The sequence below is a fragment of the Habropoda laboriosa genome, unplaced genomic scaffold, assembly GCF_001263275.1.
Source record: "Habropoda laboriosa isolate 0110345459 unplaced genomic scaffold, ASM126327v1 scaffold447, whole genome shotgun sequence".
NCBI lineage: Eukaryota > Metazoa > Arthropoda > Insecta > Hymenoptera > Apidae > Habropoda > Habropoda laboriosa.
This window is the reverse complement of record NW_017100624.1, coordinates 141,154-150,040: the sequence shown is the minus strand read 5'-3', so window position 1 is coordinate 150,040 and position 8,887 is coordinate 141,154.

Genomic DNA, 8,887 nt, shown 5'->3' with positions numbered 1-8,887 from the left:
AACGCATGCGACTCACAGTTCGTTGAGTTAAAGCTGTCGTCTAGGCTGCCACAGCAAACTGCTACCCCCAGAGGAAGTCATCTATGTAGGCCGCCACTGCGAGGAGGAAGTCATCTAGGACGCGACTGCACACCAGAAGTTGTCGTGGAAGTCATCAGGAAGGCACCATAGGGACCACAGTAGATGCAAGCTGTAACACATCATAGAAACAAGGAATATTATCATTTGTTCCTCGAACCATTTGATTATTTCAAAATTTTCAATATTATTTACTGCAGCGAATTTCGAAATTATCGTAATTATGACTCTAATAGAGATTCACATAGACATTTGAAGCATTGAAAAATTTAAGGCACTCTTCAAATGAAAAAGATTCCAACTATTAAACTTTTAGTTTGATAGATACTTACATTTTCAGCTCTGAGAGTTCCGCCCAATGGTTTCTTCAAGTGATGCACTGACTCTAATACCGGTAACGAATTTCAACAAGAATAAAAAAAATAAGAAACTATAACGCGACCGTATGTATTTTATATCCGGCGAACAAAAACACTGGCTCTACTACCTTCGCGTGATTTATTGTGAATTTAGTTAATATTGTTTAGTTAAAGAGCTGTATTGCTCTAAGAAAAGAATAAAATGATTTGTACGCAAAAACACTGATTCTACCGACCGCATTGCGCGCGGTCAAACTCTCTGGAAGAAAAGTTGTTTGTTAGTTTGGGGGGAGGGTCGTTGTCTTTTTTGGTGTCTCCTTTTTTCCCTACCGAGTGTACGTCAAGAAAATACTGTATCTTTGGAGAAATGTAAACATCTAAATGATTGTTCATTTCACATTAACACAATTCTTATGTAAATATCAACGTTAGTAATTATCAAGATCAATCAACGTCGCAGTACCGAACAGTGCGAGACGCAATGGAATTAATTTATGGAATGTAAAAAAAAATAAAAATGTCTGTTATTAAAGTTAGCAATTGTTACTATGTTAACCGAGTCGCGTCGCGTAATATGTCGCGATTTATAAATATTCGAAAATGTTTGTACGAAGTAAAATTCCATGGCTAAACCGAACCCATAAGTAACGGGTAGGTATTCGATTCTACGTAAATGATTTTAGCGAATATTTAAACTTGCGACGAAAATTGTATGTATAAGTGATTGAAACTCGATATAGGGATAGTAAAACGACTGGAAAAATAATATTAACGACTCTACACGATTGAAAATATCGCGACCGAAATGCAGTAGAAGGTGTAATTATTTCAATAAAATCCAACGACTCTATATAATTAAAAATTCCATATTACAAAGCAAAGTTTGAAATGATCAAACCACGAATTCTTTTCTCAATTATATAGAAATGAATTACGCACGAAAGAAAGAAGCTCAATCTGTTCTTCTTGCATCTCGATATATTGCTCGTTTAATTACGTATACGTAGTTATACCCCCCCTTTAATTATGCAATAAACATGTACCATGTATTACTATACGTTGTTATATACCCACATAAAATCCACAATATAAAAAAAAAGAAATGTATACATACGATCGGCTTTGTAATAATAAATTAAATATTACCCATTATTCGTCAAACCCATAAACGCCTCTCTCTTCTCTCTTCGTCAACCAGATATCTTAACAGAAGAAAAATATTAATTTATAACATGTGTATTGTAAAGAAACGAAATTGCGTCGTAATTAAATGATTACTTTAATTCGAATTCTATTGTGGAAGTTTATGATATGATTCAAGGCTAACTGAATGCAAAAAAAAGAAAATAAAATAGTTGCTCTCTACCGTTGTGATAATTAGATAAGATATCGAAGAAAAGTATATTAATTCATTAGGCAAAAGTAGTAAGAGAGTGTAGTAATCGTTAGGATAAGTACCAGAAATGATAGAATATGCGAATGTGAATAACACGTCCTTTCGACTCGAAGTTCGGTAACCGACTGAATTCCCCCGGTAACGTCGTCCTCTACGACCGAACACAACATACCGAGTGGTGGGGGCAGAGCACGTTTAGACAAGTTTAGACAAGTTTGTGCGTGTTCGGAAATTCAATGCGAATAACAATTCTGAGAATTTAACGTAGAAAAACAATGCCTCGAAGCAGCCGTGCTCGGCTGACTACCTATACGGTTGGCTGTGTTTACGAGTGTTTGTAAACACCAGTTTCGCGGTGGTATATATTCTCCGCGATCAAGTTACACACGATAAAGCCAATTAAATAATCTGAGAATTTAACATTGAAAAACTATGCCCCGTGCTCGACCACTAATTAGGCATCGACCAATAATACGGCCGTCGTGTTTACAGTTTTTCTAAACACAAGTTTCGCGGTGATACCTATTCTCCACGTCGAAGCTACGCACGATAAAGCAATTAAAATATTCTTCGATTTTATATAATCTACTTCTTCGATAGAAATAAATTAACAGATTATGTGTCCACTTACATAATTGCTGGACAAATTGCTTCTATCAATTTTCCGCCGTTTCAGTCGATTTCGAATACGAAACGTCGTAGCGTCGTTTCAATGTTCTTTCTTTTCAAACCTTTAGCACAGCCAAAACCCTGTAACAGAGTAAACAAACGTTTAATTTAAAAAAAATTAAACATATATAAACTAAAGGAAATGATTAGAGACACTTAGAGATTGATAAACTAAATTTATAATCATACCTTCTTATCAGACACATGTGTAAGTACATCCTCTCCGTACAACGACCACGAAGCAACTGACGAAACCTGTAGGTGTCGTTGCTAGGAAACTGGATATAAGAGTGGGGGTAACCCCACTACCAGCCCACCTATTCGAAAATTTATAAATATAATATACTATTCTGGTGTTAATTATGCTTTAATCCCATTTGATATTTCTTAATAAAAAACGAATACGTCATAATTTCTATGTCAAATACACCAGTACGATGCTTCTCTCTTTTTCGGCGGTCAAACTTCAAAATCCAGAAGATTTCGAAATAAATTTATTATCCAGATACACCAAAGCTCCTTCGACGCATTTTAGTTGCTCAGAAACCTCTAATAATTTCCAACACAATTAATGTTCACTTTTTAAAGTAAAACTATCGCGAGTTGCTTTCGCGAGTCAAATTTATTAGTGTCTATGCTATTACGACTGCTTGGGGATAGCTGGACGTGCAACTTGAGAGTACTCTCGAGAGTAACTATTTCAATTGCGCAGTAACCACTTTTATCCTTTAAAAGGTTTCTATTGTCAAACGAAACATCTTGTTCACAGTATATGGCAGCGGAAATTTCGAAGAGACGTTCAGTATTTCAGACGTTCAGACGTTTTATAATACGTACATAAATCTTTGCTGTTTGCGAGTGCTTGCGGAGAGCTGGACATGTAACTTGAGAGTACTCTCGAGAGCAACTATTTCAATTGCGCAGTAGTCACTTTTATCCTTTAAAAGGTTTCTATTGTCAAACGAAACATCTTGTTCACAGTATATGGCAGCGGAAATTTCGAAAAGACGTCCAGTATTTCAAACGTTCGTATTTTAGACGTTCAGATGTTTTGTAATACATCAATCTTTGCTGTTAAGAACTCGACAATTCGATCGAAATAAAACATCAATTTGCAGAATAAATCAACGACGTACACTTTTCGATATCACTTGTATTCACTTTCAACTTACAGAAACACAATTGTTTTCAATATAAACGTTCGTTTTGCACATGATTCTCACTGCATTTAAGAACGGTGGTCGGGAGTGCTCGGCAACATTCGGAATTATTCGGCCGACGGTTCTCTTCTCGGGTATACTGTTCGCGAAACATTCCATGTCAAATTGAATATTTCTTATCACTATGTCATAGATTTTTTTCGAACTCTGCACAATTATTGGAATATTAAATGTTAAACTACAATATCCGGATTCAGTTTATTTAATTTTGTAATGAAGTATTACTTAAAGAATGATTGTTTCACAATAGGAAATGGATGAGGTGTGCAAGGGAGAAACGAATAGACTGTAAAAAGCTGTAAAACAATAGTGGTATATTGTAAACTTTTACAATAAATAATTCATTTTTTCTTAAATAATTACATTTCTTCATTATTCTTGATGTTGAAATCCTTTCCTCGATTCCTGTGGTGGTCTGAGAGTTCCATCTGTAATTCACATAAAACGAACATTAATTTTTCAATTTTCAATAAAAATGATAAATAATTTCTAACTAATCTACTGCATGCAATTGTTAATTCAATACGAAATAAAGTAAGCTGTTTTATTTAATTGAATCATGCAACAAATTCAGTTAATACATCCAATAATTATAAACTACCGTCTGAATAGTTATTTAACAAGAAAGACCAATTATTATACAATTAAAATACTTCTAAATATGCCATAAACTGTAGTTTATTATGTACGTTATTATTAATGTTAGAGTAATTCAAAATTGATTATAAGTATGTATTACATATAATAAGAATGACGAAAATAACATTAGCCAAGAGAGAGAAGAAAACGAACGGTAAATAAGGATAGCATTACTGAAATGAGTAAGACAAGGAAAGAAATAGAGGTAGACAAGGATAGCACTAGAGAAATGAGTTAAACAAAGAAAGGAATACAGATAGACAAGGATGGAAATAGTGACGCGTGTTAGACAAGGAAAGGTATAGGGGAAGACGAGGATAGCACTAGCGAAACGAGTTAGACAAGGAAAGATATAGCGGTAGACAAGGATAGCACAAGATTAATGAGTTAGACAAAGAAAGGAATACGGGTAGACAAGGATAGAAACAGTACGCGTGTTAGACAAGGATAGGTATATGGATAGACAAGGACAGAAAAAAAAATTATCGGCGAGACTAACGCCATCTCGCGTTTGGCTTCGCGAAGTAACGATTCGTTACTAGTAAAACATAATATGAACAGAGGTATTAGACAAGGAACGCACTAGTGTGCGAGAAGGACAGAGAGAGAACGCTTCCTATTGGCTGGCAGACCGTCATGGCGGACCTTCCAGTCCCAAATCGAGACGGTCGGTGAAAAATCATTAATAACTCAATAATTACATTGATTTTGTGAATTTTTAGAATTGAAGAATGAAGTGCGGACCTTTAGCAACTTTCACATATAGTTTTTAGTACTCTAAACCTTTTCAATAATTAGTTATTAACAATTTTACTACGTGATGTCGGGAACGATACCACATACCGTCAAGTATCTTTACGGTTTTTCAATAATTTCACAGCTTTCTGCTAAATTCTCGTGCAAACAACTATATGCACCTGCAAGGCAACACCTTTAGCTACATTCTTCTATAAGTTTCATTAACATATTCGGTTTAGTTTAGGAGTTATTAAACATTATAAGGGACAGTCTCTTATTCATCGCACTCGACTACAGTCAACTGTTACAAATAATTGCTAATATCTAGTAAACTACACCACTTACGGTTACCAAACTAATTGCAGAATATAAATTAAAGTCCATTCTACATTCTTCATGATTGAAAGTGCATAATTAATTACTCGTATCTATTGAAATAATGAAAATGTGTTTCGATTGAATACGACGGGTATAATACTCTCTCAAAGAATGTTTAATAACTCTTAAATTAAAGCGAATATGTTAATGAAACTTATAGAAGAATGTAGCTAAAGGTGTTGCCTTGCAGGTACATATAGTTGTTTGTACGAGAATTTAGCAGAAAGCTGTGAAATTATCGAAAAACCGTAAAGTTATTTAACGGTATGCGGTATCGTTTTCGACATCACGTACTATAATTGTTAATAACTAATTATTGAAGGGGTGTAGTGCAGTAAAATCTATATGAGAATGTAGATGAAGGTCCATTCTTCATTCTTCAATTCTAAAAGTTAATAAATTCCTTGTAAATAATGAGTTATTAATAATTTTTCCCTGGCCTATGGAACAGCCTCTATTCACCGTACTCGAGATGTTATAAACAATTACTAATATCTAATAAACTACACCACTTAAGATTGCCAAACTAATTGCAGAATATAAATAAAAGTCCATTCTACATTCTGCATGCTTAAAAGTGCATAATTAATCACGCATGTTCATTGAAATAACGAAAATATGTTACCATTGAATGCAAAGGGTGTAATACTCTCCCAAAGAATGTTTAATAACTCTTAAACTAAAGCGAATATGTTAATCAAAATTACAGAAGAATATAGCCAAAAGAGTTGCCTTTTAGATGTGTATAGTTAGTTGCACGAGAATTTAACGGAAAGCTACGAAATTATTGAAAAACCGTAAAGATACTTGACGGTATGCGGTATCGTTCCGTACATCACGTAGTAAAATTATTAATAACTAATTATTGAAGGGGTCTAGTGCAATAAAATCTATATGAGAATGTAGCTGAAGGTCCTTTCTTCATTCCTCAATTCTGAAAGTTCACAATTCATAGATAGATTCATAGATATTCGCAACTGTTTGTAACAGTTGACTATGCTCGAGTACGATGGATAGGATGCTGTCACATATAATGCTTAATAACTCCTAAACTAAACCGAATATGTTCATGAAACTTATAGAAGAATGTAACTAAAGGTGTTGCCCTGCCGGTGCATATAGTTGTTTGTACGAGAATGTAGCAGAAAGCGGTGAAATTATTGGAAAACCGTAAAGATACTTGACGATATGTCGTACCGTTCCCGACATCACGTACTAAAATTGTTAATAACTAATTATTGAAAGGGTCTAGCGCATTAAAAACTACATGTGAAAGTTCCTGAAGGCTTAGACTTTATTCTTCAATTGTAAAAGTTCATAAAATCATCGTAATTATTGAGTTATTAATGATTTTCTACAGACCGGATTGATTTAGGGCCTGATTGGCATAGCCCAGCGGTCCGCCAGCCAATAGGAAGCGTTCTCTCTCTATCCTTGTCGCACACTAGTGCGTTCCTTGTCTAATACCTCTATTCACTTTATGTTTTACTAGTAACAAGTCGTTACTTCGCGAAGCCAAACGCGAGATGGCGTTAGTCTCGCCGATAATGTTTTTTCTGTCCTTGTCTATCCATATACCTATCCTTGTCTAACATGCGTCACTGTTGCTATCCTTGTCTACCCGTATTCCTTTCCTTGTCTAACTCATTACTCTAGTGCTATCCTTGTCTACCCGTATTCCTTTCCTTGTCTAACTCATTACTCTAGTGCTATCCTTGTCTACCCGTATTCCTTTCTTTGTCTAACTCGTTTCGCTAGTGCTATCCTCGTCTTCCCCTATACCTTTCCTTGTCTAACACGCGTCACTATTGCTATCCTTGTCTGTCCGTATTCCTTTCTTTGTCTAACTCATTTCTCTTGTACTATCCTTGCATACCCCTATTTCTTTCCTTGTTTAACTCGTTTCTATATTGCTAAATACTTACCTCGACGAGTTATCCTTCGTGATAAGCATGAATACTGATGATACCTCACCATCTTTCAATAAGAATTACACAAAAATTAATCACACAAATCAACCAAAAATAAAAGATAATAAAAAAATAATAAAAATTATGAAGTTTCAACTTAGAATTACAGACGAGGTTGCAGGATAGGCCTAATACCACTGACGACGTACAGGATAGACCTAACATCTTATGGGACTTTGCGTCCACGGTACTGGGGCCGAGAAGACCCTTACCTCTTTCGTGTCGCTCCCAACGTTACCTATTCAGCTCAGAATAAGATTACAACATTGGTAGTGGTTGGAATTAGAATTAAATGTAATTTCGTAGTTACCACTACTAAGTAACCTTATTCTACGTTAAATCGGTAACAGCGGAGTTGACACAAAAATGGTAAAGGGGCTCGTGAGCCCTCGTGACTCGTGACAAGAAAATGCATTGGGTTTATTCCGTACTTCGTTTGTGTTAATTAACACTAAATAATGAAATAGACATAAGAATTATTTTATATATCATTTTATTATTTCAAATATCAATATCAATACACAAAATTAACTAAATCTAAATTAAATTAAATACATACTTTATTAAAATACAAATAAAATAAACATATTTGTCAACAATCTTATACACAATGTGCAAAAACATAGTTGCACATACCTGCGTTTTACAATAATCTCTTTTTAAGTCAATTTCTGTGTTTCATTATACAAAAATAGAAAATATTCCTTATCCTTAATTATTACAAACGAAATTAAGAAGAGAATGGATTGTACATCAGTAATATCGTAAAAATAAATTTAATAAGCAAAGTTTTTTCGATTTATCATTTTTACAGATTCAACGCAAAACTTGTACTATAAACACATCGATGATTATGAAACAGGGAGCAATATCACGCATCATATAATCCGATAATTTGATCAAACCTCTGAGCTTTCTGACAGTCGGAGAACCTGTCATAGGTTACCATAGCAATCATTGTTTCCCCTAGCAACTAACATGGCGGAGGTTGAGGGTAAGTTTGCGTATGTCAAACCGTCTCTCTTAGTATTTACGAAACCACAGTGGTTTGTCTGACACAAATAACGCGTCGAGAGATCCTAACGATTGCCGCGTGAGTATTTCTCGCGCTGCACTTCCGTCCGGTTCCAGTTTCGCGGCCGGGGCCATTTTCTAATAATACATATATACGAGAACCACGCGGACGCCAAGATGTTCAGACGCGCGAGCAGAAAAAAGAGGAACTAGCGATGGGTGCGAGCTAATTTTCAATCTACTGTCGGTTAGATCGGTGTACATATTTCGAATGAGAAATATAATAGATAACAAGAGGTAAGGTTATATTTTATAATTGTGCGCAAAATCGAATCGATTCTCGGTGAGTCGATAATCGACATGTGATTTCGTTACAAGTAGAATCGAACATCATATACATATAATATAATATTAATGTGACAAATA